General features: G+C 39.4%; 1 protein-coding gene across 4 annotated transcripts in view; it reads left to right on the top strand.

Annotated features, from left to right (window-relative positions):
- The first annotated feature begins 6,784 nt into the window (after positions 1 to 6,784).
- Positions 6,785 to 25,193, top strand: part of mbnl1 (muscleblind-like splicing regulator 1) — an 88,153-nt gene continuing 69,744 nt past the window's right edge. The window contains exon 1 of one of the 4 annotated variants that reach the window (XM_088620123.1): positions 6,785 to 6,804. The gene's annotated coding sequence lies outside the window, so the exon portion shown is untranslated. Of the gene's footprint in view, positions 6,805 to 15,417; positions 15,619 to 24,967; positions 25,072 to 25,193 lie in introns of those variants that run through there. The other 3 variants (XM_088620241.1, XM_088620097.1, XM_088620114.1) reach the window with 3 other exon arrangements.

Here is a 25,193-nt window from a genome sequence, read left to right as displayed (position 1 = left end):
TCAGTAGACGGTTAGTCTTTAACAGGGAAATTTAATCCAGGCTTTAAAATCATGTTCTGGTCACATTTCGGTTGACAGAACTGCCCCTTATTCGTACATTATTGGGTGCGTGTCAGCTTGACCTTTCTTTGCAGAGCTATTAAAAGCCTTGGCACACTGCATAGGCTTTTGTTCCACACTTTCAGTCGAGTTGCCAAATAAAAATATTACTCGGCAACATTCCTGTTTGGAGTTTGCAGTCACAGATAGCCTGGTTCATGAATCTGCTCCACTAACAGTTGAAATTCTTCTGGCAGTATTCCATAGTACTGTTATATCCTGCCATCGCCTTGAATTGATTTGAGGGTACTTGAGCCTTTTCTTCAAGGGCTTAATTTAAGACACGCTGTGCTTCCTCTTTAGATTCTTTCAGAGATTCCTCATAACTTTCTTCCCTCCATTTATTTTTATTTCCCTCAGTATTTCAGGGTTACAGTGTGTTAAAAATGAGTGCCTTCTAAGAGGAGCTCCCTGTGCTTGGAGCCAGCAGAGGAATCTAATTCTGAATTGAGAGAAAACGCTGAGAGAGAGAATGAAGTGGGCAGTACAGCATGTTGCTGTCACTGGTGGAAGATCTTCATTTTCTCTATATATCCGCTTTATACTCTGCTGCTTTTCTGCTCCGAAACCTAGGAAACCAACTGTGGTCGTATATTAAGCCAAAAATAAAACCCCAAACTATGCCATTTATTTTAATAGTTTCGTGTTTCGAAAACTGGTGTTTTATATTCCATTTTTATGAAATTATAGAAAATGTATGTTATTATTTAATCTCCCCTTGCTTGTGAGGTTGTGCATTGAAACTGAACGGTGGGATTTCTTTTTTGTACTTCAAAACCTTTGTGGAAGTTTGCATTACTGACTTTGTAGAGCAGAGCAGGGAGGAGGTCAGCTCCAGCGCTTCTTGTTTTGTAAAGTGCACCGTTCACTTCTGTGCAGCTTTTGCAGCGTGTATACTACACACAGTACAAGACAGGAGAAGCTGGGCAGTGAGGGGGATTTGCATTTTAAATGACCTGTTGTACATTATTCGTTGGAAAACCAGTAGCTTGATGTCTTTTCATTTTACTAGGAAACAGATTTTATATTAACCTGCAGAGGTTTGCATATATGGTACATAAATATACAGTATAAATGGGTAATTGCTTGAATGAATCTAATCTACATGCACATTAGAAGCCTGCTTGTCACAGAGGTTTAGGTATTCAAATGTGAAAGCATATGGTTGATTGAATTTCACAGCAGCTTCAGATGTATTATCTCCCATATGGAATTGTTTTAGGTAGTGATGCACAGAATCGACTGTCAGCTTTCCGAAAGGGGAAAGCACAGTGGCTTTCAGATGCATGAGAAAGGTCTTTACCTGCTTTCTGGCTGGATGTCTCTTTGTCGAAGTTTTTTTTTTGTAAGTTGTCAATTCCTTTTCTTTGTATTATGACGAGTTCTTTTTAAATGCGCAGCCCATGTTGTCGTGCTGCTTTTTGTCGGCTGAAGAAACAAGACATAAAACTGTACTTCAGTTCTGTTTACAAATATAGTTCATGCATGAGAACAGCATGTTTGTTTCGTGGAGGAGGAAAGAAAGAATTAAAAGTGTTTTGTGTTTTAGCCATTAGTGGTGACTGCTGTGAAATCCATACTAAGATCTCGCAGATCATAAGAGTTGTAGTGTGTTTCACCCACTGACGTCATACACAATACCTTGCCATAAATGTACCGTAAATGTCATAAATGTTTTTTAGAGAAAATATTCCTCATGTTTTAACAGTTAAGTGCCCCCAGGACTTATGTCCTGCCATTTCAAGGACTTCAAGGACTGGATGTATTAATGAGATCATTAAATTAAACAAAGGTAAAATTAAGGGTTGAGTACTGAACAGTAAATGTGTGGTATGGCTCCAGTCTCTACATACAGTAAAGTTCTGTTTTTTGGCCATTTAAAGTAAGAGGCTTGTGGTTGAAAAAGCTTTCTGAATGCAAACTTTCTATATTTTCCGGAATAGCTGGTTGTCACCCACAGACAAATATAAATAGAAACAGGTCTGCACCCTTGAAAAGGTACTATAAAGTACTGTATCTGATCATGAAAAACACACCCACACCTGTGTGTATGTGCTACATGGAAAAAAACAAGTATGTCTCGGCAGGGTTTTTTTCATACAGGAAACATTCCGCCCTGTTCTATTTGGGTGATTCTTATGTCTCACTTTGTAATATTAAATCCAAATTTAAGTGGATGGCTGCCTTCATTGAGCCCTTGTAAACAAGGGTCTATTTTAGTGCAGTCTTTGTGTCTCTTGAATGAGAAATGCAGAGGCTAGTTTCAGGAGAGCCTGTTGCTGTAGAGGGTAACTCAGAGCTTACAGGTACGTGAACAATTTAGCACAGAATACAGATGGACCTTGGCACAAAATGAAGCACATTAATATGTGTGAGCTCTGTGGCTCTGTGGCTATGACTCTGCACTCTGGAAGGTTGTTGGTTTGTATCCCGCGGCTGGCAGAGGAATCCTACTCAGTTGAGCCCCTGAGCAAGGCCCTTAACCCCAACTGCTCCAAAGGTGCTGTATAATTGGCTGACCCTGCGCTCTGACCCCCAGCTTCTCTCCCTGTCTGTGTGTCTCTATTGTCTCTTATTATGTGTCAGTAAAGTGATATTATCTTATCTGATTGTAATAATGCTAAAAAGTCTTTGCTTATTAATAGTGTTAATTAGTTTCTAGCAATATTAGCTACCGTGATTTAATATATTCATAGATAATCAAATGTCTGGGTTTTAACCCTTATGAAATTATAGTTGGGTTGTTGCATATACTGTTTTTTTATGTTAATGTACAATGCAATAACTTAATAATTCTGTCATAACTTTAAAACTGTTTTCTGTCATTGCTGCTATTTAATTGTAAGGTTTTAAGTAGCTGTTAAGTAGCTTGAATCTGCTGGGATTAGGGAATGAATGCTTCAAGAAAATGAAGACAGAAAATTGCAGTCCACCTTCTTGTGGGACTGTTCGGTGGTATCATGAGTGTGCCACTCACTGGGAGATGCCTGATAGGTGTGGACAGTTTCTGGTCACCATGAGGTGGAACTCATACCTTGAAGTTAAGTTATTCAGACGTTATGACAACCTGATCGCACCTGTGAGGCGAGGTCAGCAGATCTGGGGTGTTTCAGCCCTCTGCAGGACTGAGGCTGGTTTGCGTTGCTGAGCATCTGCAAAGCATTGCTGCCAGCTTGATGGATTGTTCATCCAAAAAGCCAGGTTTGATCTGACTGCAGACCATATGTACTGTACCTGTATGTTTCTGTCCAAGGGAAGAGCTTCTTGAGGGAATCCTGGATTTGTCAGGGATGATTTCTTCACTGTTTAAATATCTCGGTGTTGCTTTTCCTTTTTTTAAAAAAAAATTATTACTTGAATCGCAAACAACGGTTAATCCATATACCTCTATAGCTGTACTCTTAACCATTTATATGATGAGTAAATATCAGATCAAATAATAATAAACTAAGGCACATACAGTACAGTACAGTAGATATGTGGTTGTTGTGTTAATGCTCATTCATCTAAATGTTTGCATTACAGCGAGTTTGACTTCTCTTACTGCCCTGGGAAACTGTTAGTACTGTCAGTGTGTCAGTGGATATTTTCATTCTGCCTCCCCGCTCTGTTTCTATTGACATTTGTGGTTTTTAGGGTTTTCTCTTATTTGCTGTATATTTTTATATGTACAATACATGTATTGTATATTTTGTAAGTTACTCTGGGTAAGGGCATCTGCTCAGGAAATAATGATGATGATAACATCTGCACTTAAAGACTGCTGCCTTACCCTTTTCAAGATAAAGCCCTAATTTGATATGAATCGTATTACTCAAAGTAAAAAACTCAAAGTTACTCAAGTGTGAAGTTGCTTAGTCTAAACAAAAGAGTATTAATTTTAGAATTCTAAGCAGGTTGAACTACCTTAGATAGTTAAGGGTGATACTGTTGATTTCAGGGCATTCTGGCATCATGACCTTTCACGTTTGTGTGATATACAATCCAAATGCAATTCACTGGATATGGAGTTGGAAAATAAACTCATTAGAAAAGGGGACACAGTGCTCATCAGGTGGATTAAAGTAGTTATAGTTCGCTGTAGTATATTCTTCTTTTATTGGTATTTTCATGGACAACAGCTCTCAGAATTTACATCAATACCCTGTCTCAGTTGTTGGTATTGTCATGATCAGGAAACTTGCTTTCTTTTTGATCTGCATGAAGGTGTTAACTCAACAGGAAACTGCATGACTGCAAATATACAGTCAATTGTTATACTCTTTATTGTTATAAACTCGTGCACGTAATTCAAATAAAAATAAACTTACTGTCCTGATCCCAAATAATAAATACCATGAGATTCTTGTTGTTTGGACTAGATATCCAAATAGAAAAAAAGGACTGACGTTATTAAACATTTTTATAGTAGGATAGTGCACATTTTAATGTTTTTCAGTTTTATCACAGTCTTCTGTCTGTATGATCCCAAATGCACTCAAACACATGTTACTCTGAAAACAGTCCCTAGAATAGGGGCACCCATGCTGGAGCTGCATCTCCGCTGATGAGTCTCGAACCCGTATCCGCACACGGGGGAGAATGAGGGAGTGCAGACACACTCCCCAGCCCCACCAACTTCCTGCCACTCAAGTCTGATCACGTCACAGTCAGCGCTGCCCCCTGCAGGAGGAGAGGTGCGACTCTCACTGACTGGACTTGCACACTGCCTCCAGTGGAATCCCAGTCACAGTCAGCTTGTGACCATCGAACTCAACCTGCCCTCGGTCCTCGGTCTCTTTCTAAACTAATGCCTCATGTAATACTGTGTAATAATATACATACTGTAATAGCCCCAAATTGCAAAAAACATTATAATCTCTCTAATAGATTTCTAAATGAGACATTTTTTCAGAACACTAAATTCACCACTCTCACACATGCATTGTGTGTAAAGCTCTAAATTAAATTTAAAAGAGATCACAAATTATAAAAGCATGCTCTAGGGTGAGGAAACTGTGGGGAACAGATTGTTACCACAGCTCAGCATGGACTCTTTTCTTTGTTGTGTCTTCATACCATGTAACTGCATTGTATTAAAAGAATGACCTTTTTTGCAGTGTTCTAACTTTTTTACTAACAAGATCCAGCCTGATTTTATACCTAAGTAGTATACTAAAATCTGGGGAAAACACATTTGAAAAAAAGAACATGCTCCTTTGCAAACCATGCCAAATACACTATTTATCTCTGCTTATTGTTTTGTGGCATATTTTAAAGATTGAAAAGTTAATACTGAGTGAGCCAAAAATACTTGGAATACTTAAAGCTCTCTGCTCTCTTCTTGCCAAAATATCCAAAAAATAAATTAATAAATGCAAAATGTCACTAGGCAGTGATGGTTTGTCTCCCATTCTGGGCACTGAGTCTGTTGGAGCTCCATTGACTTTGTAATTGATGCTTGTCATCTTATTTCAAAAAGAGGCTGGGGAGATGTTTTCCTTGACAATCCAGGAGAAGTCATGGCCGAGGTCGTTTGTTTATTTTTAAGAGAATTGATTTCTAAATTTGTCTCAGATTTCTTGCTGGTATAGTAATTTGTAAGAATAAAGAGAAGAAAAAATTGGGGTACGTTAAAGGATGTTTTTCACTGTGATGTGTTTCTAAATCGAATCAGTTAATACATTATTAGATATTTAATTGATTTTTTTGTTTTCTCCATTGCGGCAAATACTGTATATCAAGGAGCTCTAAGCTGGCCGGTCAGAAAAGTGATTCATCCCTCTAAGTTTGTTTAAGTAAGGGGAATGAAGATACAGAACTAATACAATAAGAATTTAAATCTACAATTCAGTCAGTCATGTTTGGGGAAAAAGGGGTAAACGTGTTTCAAAATAAAACAAAAAAATCACCACTTCACAATTTTAACACGACTGTAAAAAGAAATACTCCTAAGCACCGCAAGATGAAAATGCAAAATAAACTCCTTACTGAATATATTTTTTCCAGGGATGCAAAATACCAAAGAGCTTTCTTTTAGTCTGAACTAATGCCATGTACTGTATTTGACTTCCATCTCTCATTTCTTTGGGCTCATTTCTGCCAAATGAACTCTCTGCACAGCTTCAGGGAAGTGGGTTTTAATGTACAGTACCTTACCTCTGGCATGACAGCATTCACAGCCAGGCTGCCCAGAAAAGCCCTGAATAGCTCCTCAAGTCAGGTTTGCTTATACTGCAGGTGTGTAAGTATGACCTCTGTCCATGTGCACTTGATGACAGTGCACACTGTTTAGAGAATGTGGCATTTTTCAGATAGATATATATATATGCACATAGTATACAGTATATTAAAGACCTGTCTTTTGTTTATTGCAGAGTGATAGAGCTTTTTATAGTATTAGTTTCAGGTCTGAAACTAAACAGTGAGGGGTTGAAAAATCCCAGCCCTTTTACAAAGCCATCTTGCTTTGCATAGGGGACAGTCTCTCATTTATCATTTATTATTGTGTTCTTCTTAAACCGCGATCAGGGAGTAAATACAGCTCAGCCGTCTTGCTGGAAGCCCAGAGCAGTCCGTTAAATGTCTGCCTTTGAGCCAGGAGAGTTGAGAAAGCCTTAAAAGGGAAGGAATATAATTTCAGTTCCTGGCATCCACAAAGGAAATGCTAAAACAGGCCTGGTTTTGCCAGATCGCACAGAGAGAGAGCTGTTGAGACGGTGTCAAGTAAGTTTTTTTTTTTTTGCATTCGAAATTAATATTTTAAATTTAAAAGCATGAAACTTTAACGCTTCCTATAATAAATGGATGCTGAGTTTGGCTTCTCCCTGTTAAAGTATGAAGGCTGCATTTTCTGGCATATACTAATATCCTGCCATCGGGATGGTGTCGGCTGGGGAGAAGATTGTGTCGACCATAATGGAATGTTAGGACGGCCGATGTGGAAAACACAGAGCAATTGGTTTTATTCTGACTGCGCTCAGTATTCATTTGAATGATAAAGACAGACGTTTTGGAGAGATTGCATACCTGACTCACCTTTTGTGTCAGTGTACACTGTTGACAGCTGCGTTTTTGCCTGTGTTTCCTAAAGATTGTGTTATTTTCAGTGTGCGCGCTGCGTGGCACAGTTAATAAATTGTCCACTTGCGTTAATGAAGAGCGAGTGGGAGCTGCCAAAGAAAAGAAGTCCAAGAGGCTTTTTTTTTCATTTTAAGTCTTTCTCTTTGAAGAGTTTAACAGCTGTAACACATTTTCCCCGATTTGTAATACGTTTTCCTTGGATTCTGAACTCTTTTCACATTTCGTTTATAGCATTTACTTGCTTTTTGTTCTGAGCAAGCTCAACATGTTGCGAGAGTTGTCAAAGTCTGGGATGCATTCTGGGCTTTGTCATAACTCCATGCATCGTCCCCTTTTTTCAGTTGTGCCTTTTATCTGTGTTTGATGAACTCTCCATATGATGCCTGGAGACAAATCAAGCAAGCGCATAAGTGATAGCTTACTGTTGAGCTCGCTGGCCCAGCTTGTTTTAATAATTTTACAGTCCCAAGTGCCAGTTCATTATTGAAAGAACACACGGGCATATACAGATCGTAAGCTCCTTCGTTAGCTTTTCCCAAATGTAGGCCTCTTCAGCTTATAAATCTATTGGCCATTATTCTTGAATTTCCTTTTATAGGGCTGTAAAGCTATAAACACCACTATGGAGAGCCTTGAGAAGCTTCTTGGAAGCTGAGTGCAGTCACGTGAGGGAAAGGCTTGATCCACTGAAAAAATCAATGTGTTATTGTCACGGCATTTTATTTAAAAAAAAAAACACTTATCAAGTGGCACAAATAAATATGTCTTATAACTTGACTGCAAATGAACAGGTGCTCACGGGGAGCACCATACCTGTTGGACAGGGAGAGAGCCCTTTGGGTTCTTTTTCCCGGAGGAATGAAGTACTGGTTTTGAATTTGACAAGCCCTTCACTCCCACAGGTGTCCATGTTGTCATTCAGAACGTCCCAAATTTGAATTCTTTCCACTCTCTGGTAGCGTCAGTGGCTCCACATGACCCGGGGATGGGAGATGACATGGATGTCGGATTAGGAAAGAGAGCAGCCTCAGCTGAAATACAGTAGTGGCGTAACAGACACACACACAGATAACAGGACAGCGGAAGTCAGGAAGGGTTTTCTGCTGCCCCATAAAGAAACAAGCAGCTACAGTCCGGCATCATCAGTGGAGTGTGGCCTCCGCTCCTGTTTCTGCTCTGTCCTTCATTTCAACTGGCAGCCCCAGCTATTCCAAACACAGAGATACTCAAATGGCAGTCAGAGATACAGTAATAATAATTATAATAATTGCTTACACTTATATAGCGCTTTTCTGGACACTCCACTCAAAGCGCTTTACAGGTAATGGGGTCTCCCCTCCACCACCACCAATGTGCAGCCCCACCTGGATGATGCGACGGCAGCCATAGTGCGCCAGAACGCTCACCACACATCAGCTATTAGTGGGGAGGAGAGCAGAGAGTAATGAAGCCAATTCATAGATGGGGATTATTAGGAGGCCATGATTGGTTAAGGCCAATGGGAAATTTGGCCAGGACGCCGGGGTTACACCCCTACTCTTTTCGAGAAACGCCCTGGGATTTTTAATGACCACAGAGAGTCAGGACCTCGGTTTTACGTCTCATCCGAAGGACGGCACCTGTTTACAGTATGCCCATCACTATACTGGGGCATTAGGACCCACGTGGACCACAGGGTGAGCGCCCCCTGCTGGCCCCACTAACACCTCTTGCAGCAGCAACCTTAGTTTTTCCCAGGAGGTCTCCCATCCAGGTACTGACCAGGCTCACACCTGCTTAGCTTCAGTGGGTTGCCAGTTGTGAGTTGCAGGGTGATATGGCTGCTGGCAGCAAGCGGTTAAAGTATAGTGCATACATTTGTGGTCCAGCTAGGCAGCAAAAAATTAAATACTTTTAAATAAGAAACTGAAATAGCCCCAGGTGATCATACCTAACAATTAATCAAAATAATCAAAAAAGATGATAAATGCCTAACTGAAGCATGATATACTGTAGTAATGAAGCTGAAATTATGTTACGATTGGATTTCCTACCTCATATATACAGAAATTCTATGAAGTGAATTATTTATAGTTTCTGCTCTTTTCATCCAACCCATTGGTAAATAATGAAGTTTGAATGCAGTCAGTATGAAATGTAAATATAGCATTTTATGTAATTTATTAATAAATGGATGGAATTAATATTTACCGGTGAATTAATAGGAGTCTGCAGCTACAGTACCTTTAGTTCGGTTAGAAAATCATTCAGTGAAAATCAATTTTATTTTCCTTTTCCTACTTTTATTTTCTAGTATAAAAATCAAATGGGCCTGCCCTCTGTTACCATTAAAAATAAGCCGGACAACTTTTGTTGGCCAATGTCTATGTTGCAGAGGTGTTTGGGGTTATGATTATTTTTTCTTTCATCTGTGTACCCTGTGGTAGTTTTTCAGACCTTGAATTAGCCTTCCAAGCTGCAGAATTCAGTTGAAACGTTGATTGAGACAGTGGACGAGGTGTGGGTTGCCAATCAAACACTGAAGTGTGGCCAGCAATGAAAATCCTTTTTGAAGCAGCAACCTGGAAGCCCCTGGCATGTTCCTCTGCCTTCACATTCTCGATCAATTAGTAGAGAGAAAATATTCAGGCATTAACTTAGTGGATAAATAAGCAGCATGCATGACTGAGATGGTTTCCTAAACCTTGAGAAGTTATAAAATCATAGGGATGCTTCAGTGGTCTCTTTCAGAAGCCAGCTTTGTCAGTTTTCCAGGAAAGCAAAGACTGCTCACAGAGAAATATTTCTGTTGCTATGAAAAGAGAGTATTGTCTTGATTTAGAGAATCTATTCCGATTGCAAACAGCAGTATATAGCAATAGATTCTACTTAACTGTGTTGTACCTTTTGAGTTTTTTTGTAACTTACTTGTTAAAATTTAAACTTCACTTTTTTCTTAGCTTTGTTGAAAACCATTATCACATAGTTAACATCTATTAAAACATTTAATGACTTCGCCATGTGCTGCATTCATGCTTGGATAGCTGCTACAATAAAGGATAAAGGAATCAGTTGCTCATGCTGTCATAACGAGACTGAAATTTAAAATGTTACTGATACTGAGAGGTCCCAAATTACTGCTTTAATGTGAATGCACAGGACTTGTTCTGAATGTAGGAGAATTCCAGGGGGGGGAATTGTTTTTGCAGCCCAGTGTGACTCATTATTTGTGAGCTTGGTGTCGTTTTTACATGCTCTGTAGGATCATCACCTTGGTGATGCAAAACTACAGCAGGCTCAAGCCACAGAGATCTCTGAGCTTGCTGCTAGGCTAGATCCATGCCTAAGAACTGAATTGCCTTCTTGAGTGACCTGCATCACCTTTATTGCATCCCAGGCATCCAGTTTATGGGCACTCTGTTATAATCAGTCTATTTCAGAGTTGTGTTGTGATAGGGAAGTTGCTGTTTATTTAAATATAAGGATGAGGTAAGTCTCACAAGTCTCTATCTGTGCATCACATTTCCTGTTTAACAGCAACGTGGGTTTAATTTCGCAGGAGGTGGGTTGGGCATGTCAGCATTTCATTTTGTGTGTTTCACTGTACAGTACATTGGCAGTCTGAGTGTTTCTTGCCATGAACTGAATTAAATGCCACTGTCATTGTTCCCATAGACACCAAGATCCTAACATTGGAACCAAAGTTACCACGTGTTTCTGGGTTACATCTTGATCATTCTTAATCTGGTCACGCCAAATGCTTGTCAGGACTCATGACAGTGGGGCTTGCCACTGTACCTTATTTTATATTTTATGTAAAGATGTTTGTGCAGGCTACATACTGTAGCATTGCATTGAACAGCGGAGGGTAGAAACGTGCACCTCCACTGTATGTGCTGTATGTGTTCCACATAAAGCCAGAGCTCAATATACTCAATTTCATATACAGTGTAACACAGTGGATTTTATTGAGCGGTTCAGATGATTAACTGCTCAAGGGGCTGGAAATATGATAAATTGCTCCAATTATGCAATCATAAATTAAACTTAAACAGTGAGCTTTTTCAGGTACTTGCACGTCAATATATTGCCTGAGCACTGAACCACATATTTATTTTAAATATTGCTTATTGAACCGTGAAGGTACGTTTTTTGAAAATTCAGATGAAATCAGCTCGATTCATCAATAAACTACTCTCTCTGCTCAAGGCAAGACTTGCAGACTTGCACACAACTGTGCGCAGTTCATTGTTTTATTTATCACAGCTCTCTGTTAAACTAGACTATGATAACATCTGTGACTATGATAACACCATTAATGTCTGAAATAGCCACCCCCTACTCCCTGGTGTTACTAATTGAGTTCATAAGAGTCTAGTTGAAGAAGATGCCTAAATGCCACCAATCACTGGCTCCAGGGTGTGAATATGAACCTGTTCTGTAGCTTCCACTGCATTAACACTCCTCCAACATCCCCAGCTCCACTGCTAATGCAGCACCCTCTCTGCCTGTCCACTGGATTTCAACTTCCTCATCCGTATGGGCAGGCAGTCGCCCTTCAAACCAGGCGGGTCAAAGCCAGCATATGATTAAAGACTAAGGTGTCCCTCCACCTGAATACATTACACGCTCTTTAGCAACATCTTAAAGAACCCCCCTGCCTTCACCGTACAGCCAGGAGCCACAGAAACAGTGTAACTCTCACCTTGGAGTGACCCTCTTAGGTGTTTCATCAAAAATTGATCCAGGTGTTTGTTTTGTTGTCGGAGGAGGTATCTCCTTGAAAACAAAAAAAGACAGAAATGAATGCAGGGAAAAAATGAAGACGTTCAATGAAGGTAAATGTTGACAGGTTAGCTGAGCCTAATTATCCCTTCAACAAAGTTCACCTTGAAGAATGAGGACTCCTGGGGTTGTTTGCACCTGCAGCCATTAGGAACCAGGAAACTGCATGTGCCAGTGTGCTGATCATCAGGAATTTCCTCACATACTGGGGATACTGGTCAGGAGATTGTATTGTACAAAAGATTTAATGGTTTTCTTTTAGATAAAAGTTCCCTGGATGTTGCTTTGGTACACATAAGTGTGCCTACACAAGTACATTCATGTCCATATGTGTGTTGATTTTTCAACAGTGCTACCCTGTTATAACAGGAGATGGAGGTGCTTAAGTGGGAGACCCCATTATTTGTGGTAATTTAGTAACAAACCATGTTTCTGAAATGATTTACTGTGCAAAGCCCACGAGCCAAACAAATAGATGATGTGCTGATGAGATTAAATAGAAACCCACTGAAAATTTAGCATACACCTTTATTTAATTTACATTGCCATCTTTTTCTAACGAATGTTAGAAACTATACAGTGAATTAAAGAACACGGAGCCCAAGGGCAAGGACTGTTGTAATGGTCCGTAATTATTTCTGTACTGTTATGGAATTTTTGTATTATCTGATTGGTTGAGTTTTTACTTTCAGAAAACAAACCGCACCAGGAGCACGTGTGTGTTCCCTCAGTCCGCGGTCACAGAGAGGCTTGTTCCCAGAAAGGGAGGGGGCGACCTGGAGCTGGAGTCTGTTCCAGAACGACAGGGAACGAGACAGGACAACATCCTGGGCAAGACACACCTCCGCACTCGCCAAGGCAGACACAAACACACGTGCGGACTGAACACACACACCCACACAATTTAGAGATGCCACTTAACCTAGCCGGCATGTCTCTGGAAGCCAGGAATGAACCAGAGAAAAATCTGTTGTGAGCCCTGGAAGGACAGGCTCCACGCAGATGGTGCTCCAGCCCGGGCTCGAACCCAGGACCCACAAGGTCTCAGCACTGATCACCTTGCTGCCGTGCCCGCCCTCAGTGCGCTCAAGTTTCAGGATGAATGCTTTCAAACGTAAGGTCAAAAGCACTGGTGTGGGGTTTTTGTTTCACTTTCAGAGTTTCTTTTACCATTAAAAGACTCTGTTTAACGCCAAAAATTGATACCTTCCACTTGCTGTTTCGGCCTGACCAGAGGCTGAGAAGAGCTGTCTTGTACAGTATCATTTATTCATGGTAGTCACAGGTTATAAAGTGCTTCGAAGTGGTGATTGAACACCCAAGTCTCCTGAAAATATTTCATTTAAAAATCTTAATGCATCGCAGGTGTGTTATCAGGTTTAATTGGCCACGAAGACATAATTTAAGTTGCCATGGACTCACAGGTTGAAATAAGTAAATGAACCTAAACTCTTGTAGTTAATTTTCTATCTCGTAGATAGAAAGGCCGGTGTTTAACTATGGTGTTCTGTACAGTAACACGCCCACTGGGAATGTGCAGTAATTCAACATCTCAAATAATCTTCAGTAATCTTAAATGCGAACACATGATTGGCGTTCATTAATAATTAGTAATCATACCAAATAATTATTACTATTACTATCACTTAGGATGGTTTTTCCATGTTCTGCAGAGAGTTCTGAAGATTCATGATATGTAGTTTTTTTTCCAGCAAAACCAGAAACTTGGTGTTAAAGTTTGACAGAGACCCCATGCAGGCTATTAAATGAGGTTTATCCCCTGTTTTTGCTTCTGCAGACATCAGGTGCACAGGACAGATTTCTTTAAGCCGCCTGCGCACTGTAGACTGTTCAAAGTGCTGTTCACGTTTTGCCTTTGCTCATTCTGCCAGGCATATTAAGTTGCCTTTTAACAGAGAAAGATTTCCTATCTGCAGTGCTTTGTGCTGTCTATCTGGGATGTCATATTGCAAATGGGGAAATGGGAGCCCTGGCCTTACTGTATCGTAACCGATTCCCAACTGTAGGGAGGCAACAATGATTCTGCATTTCATAGCTCTTCCCAATTAAAGTACTGTACTATATCAACACTGTCGAGTGTCAGACAGTGAAGCAGTGCGGTATGTTACTGCATTGGATCAAACAGCTCTGTGGTGTTCCCTCCTGCATGAATATTTCAGAACCTGACTGTAGTGCAGACATTTCCTAATTTTCAGGTACAAAATGGCAGAGGATTTGTTAAGTTTAAAAGGAATGAGCACTGGAGTCCTGAAGGAATAAAAGAAAGTTCTGAGAGAGTAATTTGCTATTGATTGTCATGGGCCATGACCTAATAACTACCTCAACATTAGTCTGTCTCTGCTGGAGGTGCCACATGTAACCTATCAACAATTGGGTTTTTTTTGCTGCCACGACTATTTTTTTTGGACCGTTGGAGTACAAAAAAAAACATCTTAGAGTTCTTTTTTGTTACTCTTGTGGTTGATAAAAAAAAACCCTGGAGCACTGGGCTGAAACCATGCTGTTGTGGCCATTACCCTGGCTTCTGTCAAGAAATGGCTGGAAGAGAATCTTGAATCAGTTCTCTAGATAGACACCATATTCTTCTCAAGTGTAGAAATGAGCCTAAAAACCACCAACAAGCTAGTGGGTCACCTGAGTAACTGTTGTTGTATACTGTAGATTCTAATTCAGCTTTGTTCCAGGGTTCGGTGCCAGCCTATGGTCAGGGGATTGAGAAACCTGGCCTTAGATTAATGCTTAGCTCAGTTTATAGAGCACTCTCTTTATCTCTCTTCCTCTTCTGGCTGGCCTGTAACATGGTATGGAATGTGTAGTCAGAACTGGAAAAGACAGGGTGCTAAGGTGTGTTTACTCTCGCGATCAGAGGTGTAAGACATTTGCACCTGCTTTGCGGTCCTGCAGCGCGCATGGGTTAAAAAGAAACGCAGAAGGAGTGGCGCGATGCAGATCGTAACTGCAGCAGTTTTGCAAGGTTGTTGTTTTTTATCTGTCACAAGCAGATGGTTACACAGCTAGAGGAAGGAAGCAGCAGCAGATCGATGGACAGAAACCACAACCCAGATTCCAGGAACCCTTGCTGGTGCTCATGTCAGTTTGCACAAGGGTTTTGCAGACCAGATGTAAGTGGCCTGATTAGCATAGGGCCAGACCATGACCGTTTGCAGAGTTGGGGGGGGGTTGTGGTGTGTGTGTGTGGGGGGGGGGAGCGATTTGTCCCGAGATAATATAAACAAACACTAACACGTACGCCTTAAGACTACACTTTCATTTCATGTTCAGGCTCTGTGTTTCACTCAAAGGAAGGAGTAGCGCTTTCCGTCACATGTTCATGCTAGTATGGTTTCCGCTTAAATGTTTAAATAGATAAAATGTGTTACTCTTTTGGAGGTGGTAGAATGTAAGCAACCCCCCCCCCAAAAAAAAAGAGTCTGTTGCCATAGTAACCCCGAGCAATCGTCTAAGAATAACTAATTTAATGTTCTTAGACCTATAGAGTTTGAAGAGTGCAATTATTCAGGTCTTTCACAGTTTCCTCTTCAGCCAGGTCATCATCCCCTGTGCTAAGAAAAAGGATGTTGTAATTAGCCCAGAATGCACTGCAAACTGCAGCTCTTCAGCTCCGGGTTCCACTAAGTTTTAAGGCGGCTTCAATGCATCAAATGCAGTCAGGTAAGGAAGATGTCTGTCTTTACAGTTAGTAGTATTAAATGCTTGTATATTTCTCTTTCTCAGATTTCAGCACTGTTAATTTGTATAATAAGACGTGCAGTTGAACACGCAGATTTGGAAAATGATTTTAAGTTACTCTTGATTTGTTTGAATAAATGGAGATGCTCTTTTCTCAGTTTATAGTATTGTGGTGTGAAATTGAAGGTCCTTACTTTCTAAAGATGCTGCAACTGTTGATATAAAAGAGTATATTTTTCTTTTAATCCGGACATATTTGACCCACAATTTGGCAATTTTGAATTAAACACGATCTAACTAGATCTAACTGGAAATATACAGTTAATATGACTGTTTTTGTTGGAAATAACCTGAATTTAACTTTATGTAGCAAAGAAATACATTTTTATAGTTTTTATTTTATTCTTGATTGGGAAATGTATTTTTTATTTTTAAATTTTATTTTACAGTTAATCCTGTCCTGTTAACAAAAACAGTAACATACTTCTGAGTTTGTGGTTTGTTATGCACTTACTTGTAATGAAATAATGTTTAATTTTTTTATTTACATTTGCCCCATCAATTTTTCAGGGTGATCTGAAAAGTGTTTTCTAATATTATTTGCTGTCAGTTCATTTTGGAAGTTGATATCAAGCTGTATTTTTAACCTCACGATTGTAAAAATAAGAACGTTAAAGAAAGAGCAGTTTGATTTTTCTTGTAGTTTTGTGTCTTTACAAAAGAATATTTGGAAATAGTCATGCTAAAGACCTGGGCATAACCTAAAAAGGGAAACATTGCTCATTGACCCAGGCTTGGTCGTTGAAGAAGTTGCGTCCTCATGCAGAATATACTGGTCATTTTGAGGTTGCAGTGTTTCCTGATGTGTGAAACAACTCTAACGACTGAGCGGTAAACACTGCGGAAGTGCTTTACATTCTAGTGCTGGCGGGGTGTGAGTTTATTACACAATATTATTATTAATTTATTATTAACATTAAAAAAATAAATAAATGAGTTGCTGTTAGCAAAGAGAAAGGCCAAGACATGAAGATGAAAAAGTTTGCACTGTTTTTAGTGCTTCTCTGCAGTTTCTAGTTTCTTTAGACATACATTTTACAGGTAATTGTCCTCTTACAGGCTTCATGACTGCTAAACATAATTCTTCTTTAAGTCCTTTAAAAGTCTTTTCTCAGAGTGTGTTAGGTTGTGCGTGGTGGTTGAATGAGAGTGATGAATGTTGATTTATCAGGTTTGAATACTTACATAAACATGTCTATGTGTATGGATACATTTAACATGGTCTTTGTTGTCTCACAACACTTGGCAGAGCACAGCACTCCCAAACTTAATCTTCCTTTTAAATAATAATGCAAAGTTTCCAGCCATGGATCGGTGTTCTCACTCAGTGTGATATAGCTAACTTTGACCAGTAACAACTTTTTTATAGGTCTATCTTGCTGGGAGCACATTTCATATGTAAGATGTGTTTTAGGAGATGCTATGAATTATGGAACTGAATATTAACTTAGCTTGTCCTCACAGATAAATAATCTTAAAAATTCATTTGCACTAGCTAATATTATGTTAGCGGGGCTGTTTTTATTTCAGTCTTTATTGATCTAGGGAAATGTATAAAGATATTAAAAAGAAAATATATTTCAGTTGAGAGTTTTTCCATCAAAGCAGTTTGTTGTCCTTGGTCAAACTCTTTTTGGTCTTGCAATTACCATCACTGATGGACAGTTTATTAATAAAGATTCTCATGTCTGCATGTGGCCCTAGGTGTGAATTCACAAGGGCATGGCAATCATTTACAGGCTCTTGGTAGATGTTAAGCCTATGAGGAAGGCGATGGACTTGTGGAGGCCTTTCATGCTGGTGAATTCCTCACAGGCGGGTAGCAGGGTCAGAGCGCATAGTGTAGCTGCTCTGCTCCTGTGCTTGTTGTCCGTTATAATTCCATCTGCTCATACTTATACTTAGAAGTCTCTTAACCTTCTCAAATTAATATTTCTAGTGGTTCCACCTGTTTTATAGAAGGTTCCCTTGGGAAAAACAGTTAAATACTGTAGTGTCACTGACAAATCAGGCATTATAAATAGAAATGACTAAGCACCTTCAGAAACAGCGGCCATGATGAAACCCAGTGAGATGGAATAACGTGTTTTAGTTTGTCTTGGCCTGCTGAAAACAAATGCATCATGGGATAGGAACAAAACAGTTCAAACCCAGGGGAGAAAACTTTTTGCAGCGCCAAGTTTGTCTGTCAAATTGGGGCACAGCTTATCCCCATCGGTTGTCTGCTATTTTAATTTTGGTTAAGCTGTAAATTATATTATTTTTTAGATCGATCTGCAGATATTTCTTTCTGTGAATAATGACCATAAAAACATTATCAGCAAAAGATCGGTTAAGGTGCCTTTTTCTCTCTTTTGTGGTTGAGACGTTTTCCTCATCCTGTTTTACATTATTCAAAGTGCAAATGTTCGTTATTCTGAGGGCATTGTTGAAACCAAAATTAGCAACTGAAACCAAGGTGGCTGTGGCATGTTCTCATTATTTTTTTCTTTTTCAGATTTCTACCATTAGTATTTACATTGTTATGTTTTATTTTTGAATATATAATGTTGATACATCTGTCTGTATGTCTGTTAGGGTTAGGACAGTGTCTTTTTAAAGTGATTTTGCCTCAAAAGGGTAGCATTGGCTAAGCTGTTATTTAAGAAAAATATTTTGCAAACAAGTGCAGAGTGTCATGGTGTATTTAAAATGGGGCTCTCTGATCTCTTTGTTTTGTGTTTCAGTATCTTCATATATAGAGTCAAAATAAGCTGAAAATACACACCAGAGATATTTTGATCATACTTGTTTTATTTAATATTAAATAATAAAAAAATATTAAAATAACCTTTAAGGCAACAACAAAAAACAGAATCTGGAAAAGGTGAAAAAAGATTTTAGTGTTTTACTGGGTTATTTGCATACCTTTGTCTGGTATTTTTGTTATTTACAATAGGGGCATTCCACATCAGTTTTCCAGTTTCAGTAGAAACTGAATCTGTATCTGTTTATAGTAATTCTAGGTAGTCTATGAAGAAGCATTAAAAATGCATGCAACACATAGGCCTAATTTGCAGGGCTACATCATGGTGAAACTGCTAATCTTCTACCGGTTAAATTAATTTAACTTTTTTTAGTTTAATTAACTGAAACAAAATGTAAATAATCTAAGTGTTCAGGCTTCTCCTAATTTGTTTTAGAACAGATTATTGCTATTTGCGTGTGAGAAAATAGTTTAAAGGGAAAAAAAAACATCTCCCAATCTGATAATTTTGGCTATTTTATTTAACAGACCCATGGAGGAGCGCAAAGGTCTTTAACAAAGTCCTTATCAGACACCCAGTTCTAGCTGGCCTTGGTACTGTAGCAGTGCATCAATGAAGGGGGTGGCATTTCAACACCTCAGAAACAAAATGGAAAAATAAATCTTGTTGCAGTCAAATCTTGGAAGGCGTTTTCCGCTGTGATGTTCCAAACAGATTAAACTCTCCTTAATCTGGAAATAATAGTATTTCTTTGTTTAACCAGATAAGCCAGTTGATAGCAAATTCTAATTTACAGTGAAATGTGCAGTCTTCCAGCATGAACACGTCTGTATGTTAAAGCAGTCTGTAGCCCCTAAATACAATGATTGAATTAAAAATCCACAGTGGTCAGAGTAACTGCATGCCAGAATGTTTAAGGAGTGGCAGTGTGCTTTAGGACTTCAGGTCTTTACACTTTGCTGTGCAGAGTTAGTGGATTTTGATCATCCGTACTGACAGGTGTGTACTTGCAAATTTCCACAAGGACTAATAAGCACTTGGACTAATAAGGACTAATAAGCACTTGTATTTCCCTGAGTGTCTTTTGTGTTAAGTTGGGGGTTGTTGGCTGTGTCTTTAGGTAGTGTACACCAGTTCTGATTTTGGAGGTCTACAGTCCAGCAGGCTGTCTAGATCAGGGGTTCATGGGGTTTTCTGAAGACCCGCACACCCAGGTTGTATTTCAGCCAAGCTCTTGGTTATTAACTGAACCCTTAGTTGACTCAATAACAGGATTAATTTGACCTGTTTGACTGTTGTCAGCTCTTAAACACGTTGGGTGAGGGGGGGCTTTTAGCTTTTGCATTTCATAAATGACAGAAAATGACAAAACTTCAAGTTGAACAAAAACTCCCATCATGCAACACATCCATCTGCTGGAATGAAAAACTGCAGGTGTCTGTGCCTCCAGGACCGGGACTGGGGAACCCCTGCTCTCCTGTAGGACACCCTTAATTCATCGCTTCATAAAGAAGAGGAACGCACATGACCTTTGAGCAATTTAGTGAGTTAGTTGGTTTATTTAGGTAAGGAAATAAGAGTTCTCTGAGCCTTGCAGGCTACAAGGGATTTTTCTTTATATACATTATATTTAAAATAATCCTTCCTAGAATAAATTTGGCAAAAATGATTTTCTAACAGTTTTTTTCATTGGTTATTTCAGAATGGCATTACTTCAGTTTAAAGTGCTTGAGGCTCAGTATTGAGTCTTCCCTAAGACTCAGCCACAGTTGCCACAGAAGCCGCAGTTGTTTTATTTTCAGTTCGTTGCTTCCCTGTCCCTAAATTTCCAAACCTCAACTTCCAGACCCCACACTTTTGTGCCACACCCACTAATCCAGTCAGCAGGGCAGCAGGTCCCTGGGCTGTGTGCTGTTCCGGGTGGCAGCCCCGGTAATCTGGGGCTCAGTTTATCAAACCAAGAACAGTACAGATTCAGACCAAAGCACATCAAGGCTATTATCTGTTTGGGGGCTATATGTAATGCTGATATATTGCTTGTTATTTCAGTGACCAGTGTCATTGTTGTCTGAGTGTTTATTGAGGCCTGCTTCTTTCCTGAAAAGTGCCAGCAGAATTAATTATTATTTAATGCCAGCTTATTAGGTAATATAATATTACACATAACATACAGTATAACATTGAAATTATTTTTTTCAAAATCAAATATTAGAAATATGTTAGTATTATAGAGGCTGTAGATATTCACTAATACATTTATGCAGTACAGATTTTACAGAGAAAATACTGTTCCTTTAAAATATAAAAAAAGACATTTGCCTTTAAAACAGAAAACGAAGAATGAGTACTGTATATTGCCAAGGCTAATCTCAATTCATTTTGCAATTAAAAAAAAAATCAATATTATCTTATGTGTCCAAAACAGGATACCTTAGCAGGAGACCTTAAAGACAAAAAATGCAGATTATTATTCTGAATAGATGACATGTGAGACTGAATTTAACTGTACATCTCAGCCTGTGACTTTGCTGAATTAATGCTTCTTAGAGGAAAAGATCTGATGCGCAGATTGTATTACATAATATCAACTAGCTCTGCATGCAAGCACAGAAATCCAGACTACAGGGCATTGTTGTGTGTGTGTGCAATTATTCAGACAAATCCCAGGAGAGCTGGTGAGAAACTGTTGAAGAGACCTCTGATATAGGTGGCCAGAGATGTCACTTTCTAGGGTAGATAAGGAACGTTCTTAAAGATACAACGTTAATGCTCAGTGTGTAATTTTTTGGGAGTTTCATGCAATTATCTATGAAACTTTATTCCTCAGTAATGATCTGTGTAATAAGGAAGAATGAAAAAAGTTAATAGAAGGTGTTTCATAGAAATGTTGTCCTCCTTTAAGTGATTAGAAGTGTGAAAGAGAAAAATAAAGGCGGGCAGTAATGTATCAATAATCACAAACCACAGCTAAAAGCTCCTGAAAGCCTTATGTGCCTTTGTAAACATGTCTGAAACTTACTGTAAATATCTAGGTTTACACACTTGAATACGTCCATTGACAATGTATGCAAATGATGTAGAGAGGTAGAAGGAAGGGGGTTGATGAAATACGCACAGTATTCTGTGCAGCACCAGGTGGTTTATCTGAACACTGAGATGGTTTATCTGAACACTGAGGTTCCTTGCACACTGGCAAGGAGGGAGGAAGGATAAACGTCCAGAGCTCAGGGGACATGGATACCCAGAGTTTATCAGACAAGACAAGCCCGGCTAGGAATGTGAGTGGAGGAGAGCTTCGCCACGAGCACACTGGGCACGCATATCACTGGCGCGGCTTCCTCAGCCACCGGCCAGCTCCACGTCTGCAGGAACGATGGCTTCTCAGCCTCAGCCTCAGCCTTCTCAGCCTACTGTACTTTTAGCTTGTGCAGGCTAACAAGGTTCCATCATTTAAAATGTATTTTTCTGGCTTGAGAAGAGATTCTAAACTCTCTCTCTCTCTCTTACACTTCCCCACATGCTCTCGAAGTCGTCCCTGTAATTATTGGCAGCGCCTACTTTCGGCATCATTCGTATCTAGATATGGCCGGCAATGCCATCCTGTGCTCTGCACACAGCCGTGCTAATGACGAATGTGCTTGCCTGCACCAGGAGCACCTACCCTTGCAAGCACCAGCTTCCTTGCTTACGCACATCTTTTTTCAGTCATTTACTACGTCTTTAGAAACAAGACCCATTGGCTGTAAATGATTCTAAAGCAACCTTGAAATACAGTGCCCAGCTGGGCCAGGTATAGAAAAACAAACGTCGTAGCGTCTCTGGGGTGAACAATGGTCTTTATCACAGCAGTGGGAGTGCGCTGTAATTCTTTGCTGTGATAACTGCGTCAGTGATGTGAAGGCAGTGTTTCACTTCACATCTGTGAAGTAAAAGGCGCCTTTTGATTTCTCCTTTCTTCCAGGAGGTTCCAGAGCAGCGCTTTCCTCATTCAAATAACTCTTGGCTGAAGAGCTCATCAGTAGCTTGGTCCGTGCTTTGATTTCGTGCCTTTCTTCAGGATGAATCGAGTCATAGAATAATTGTTTGTGAAGGCGTTTTGCTTATGATCAATATCGTTACGTTTGGCATTGCTCAATATTTTGGCAGACAGACAAACCTTGGGTTATTATGCTCCCAAAAGCGTACTTTTAAAGTGGGAGTTCCTATTACAGACTTTCCAAATCAGAAATAAAATGATCCTTTCTATTTGTTTTTCTAGTCCTTTTTAAGAATACCGCTTGCAGATTTCTCCCAGTCCGCGTGTTGTTCTTGGAATACAGTTTGAATTTCATTAAGTAATACAGCTCCCTTTCTAGATTTAGTTAATGTCTGTGTTGTTTTTGGAAAAATTACATCAGAAAATCTAAAGCTAAGACATTTTACCACATGGAAGCTTCTGTGTGTACTCATGTTACTACTTTATTTCTGTATGGAGTATGTAGCACTTGTAGCAACTGTATACAATGAGAATTAGTCCTTTCTTGTCTGATCTCAATGCTGCCATTAATAAATCTGCATTAGAAATCAACCCATCAGCCTACAAATTCTTGGTCCGTTACAGCCGTACAGTGAGGTGGAATTTCATCGTTAGAAATCACACAGATTAAAGATTAAAGTGGACTGTGACAACTCAATGCCAAAAATAGTATTAAAAGATAAACATTTAATCATACTGTGCTGTGCTGAGTGAAAGAGAAAATATTTTTAAAGGCATACACTTAAAACCATTGATTTGTGATATGACAGATAATTGCTTCATTGGCTCAAAGCTTTTTAGTGTTTAGTTCTATGAAATGTCTAATAGAGGTCAGTGTACATTTTACATAGAGTGCTCACTCACTTCCTGCTTCACCAGGGGGATGAGTCCTGCTTGTGACACTTGCTCATTCTCTTGCAGTTTTAAAAGGCAAAGGCACAAGCAAACCAGTTGCCAAACATATGCTTTGGTCACAATTGCAGTTGTTTTTGTCTGCCAAATGCACAGAGCAAGCCTGTAAGGACTACTTAGAAGATCTGTTCAATCATCACACCAAGCATTAATGAGACTTCAAAGTTTGAAAACTTGTCTTAAGAGCCAGAACAAACGCCTTGTGTCCAATTTCCTCTGTGGACAAACGGTGGGCATGTTGTTTAGGGGTTGAATGTCAAAACATTTTTCTCCAAAGAACCATTTCCTATTTTGTAAAGTAATTTGTCGATGTTTAAAGGTGAAAAATATACAGTATATTGCAGGTGAAAGTAATCACAAAAGCAGTTGCTTGAAAAATGAGTTAAAGACTCATTTGAAATTGGAAAAACAGAGCAAGTATTAAAAAGCTTTCAAAAGCCACCATACAGATTCATAAAGCAGACATTTCAGGATATCCATGTTTTATAGATTGGTTGAACAAAGTTCTGAGAGAAACATTAGTGTCTTTTTACACAATTAAACTTCCTTTCAAATGTGGTGTATAACCACAGACAGTCTTTGGAATTATATTCTTGCTCGTGGTCAGATCAAGCCTGTCACAAATGAAATACAGAACAAAGAAAAAGTCTGTTGGTGGATTAGTTGTATGCCATGCTTAAAAGAATCAGAGAGTGACAGTATAAGCTGAGGATATTATAGGCAGGATTTAACCCTCTTGCTGAATTATTACAGTTAATTTGTTGACACTAGTGTTGGACATGGTTCTGGCTCTGTGTCAGTGTTTCAAACACATTAGGCGTGCAAAGACCTGAGTGAAATTGTCTGTCCTTAGACATGCACCTCCAGAAGTCCAGGACCATCCATGCCATACTGTGATCCTGGCTCTGTCTCAACTTCAACATAAATTGCTCATAAAAAAAAACGTTGCTCCTAGAAAGGAACGTGTTACGCTTGCTGTAGAACACATTTATTCAGAAATTACCTCAAGGAGATGCCATCATTGCAGCCCTGTGTAGCTTCAACTATTGTGACTTGACTTTGAAGTGGGAGCTCTTAATTAAAAACTATAGGGGAACATAAAATAAAAGGAGGATTTTGCATAGCTGTGATGCATAGCGGTTTTAATTTTGCCTTGAGTGCTTTGACTGTTGCTGAAATTCCCTTGTACAAGCTGCAGCTTGCGTTCGTTAAACTTAAGTGCTTCTTTAACGACTCCTTTTTTGGTTAGAAGATGTCACCGGACTAGATACAAATCTCAATTTGAAATTAAATTTTAGTTGGGACCTTTCTGAATTATAAATATTTATGAAAGTCAAAACCCACCACTCACACGTTGGCGTCACAAAGATTTATCAAGCTGACTGTCATAGCTACAGAGTGAGGACTCCTGCTAAAAGCCAGTTAAAAGCCCACATGTACAATCTAATGTATTATCTGATTGGAATGTCCATGGCAACAGTATTTGTAAATTGCACAGTGTAGCACTGGAGTTCAGAGGTTATTATATGCTTTACATATCAGATGGACTGAACCAAAGGCAGCTTGTTGTAGGGGAAGCAGGAGGTGTGAGTGGGGGAAATTCCATCTGAAGAGCTTTTACTTCTTTCCTCGCGCTGTGCCCTAATGTAATCTGTGCTACAAATAAGGCTGAATAAAGGAAGGACAAATAAAGACAGTCTGGTAGGTATCCTGTTAGGAATCCGGTAAGTGAAAGCAATAGTAGGCTGTCTGGCAAGTATTTTGATCACTTCTACAGTTGAGAAGGCCAGTCTAGTCTGCTGCACACAGTGCCTGCTTCCTGG

The sequence above is a fragment of the Lepisosteus platostomus genome, chromosome 2, assembly GCF_059453375.1.
Source record: "Lepisosteus platostomus isolate fLepPlt1 chromosome 2, fLepPlt1.hap1, whole genome shotgun sequence".
Lineage (NCBI taxonomy): Eukaryota > Metazoa > Chordata > Actinopteri > Semionotiformes > Lepisosteidae > Lepisosteus > Lepisosteus platostomus.
This window is presented reverse-complemented; position numbering and strand designations above follow the sequence as displayed.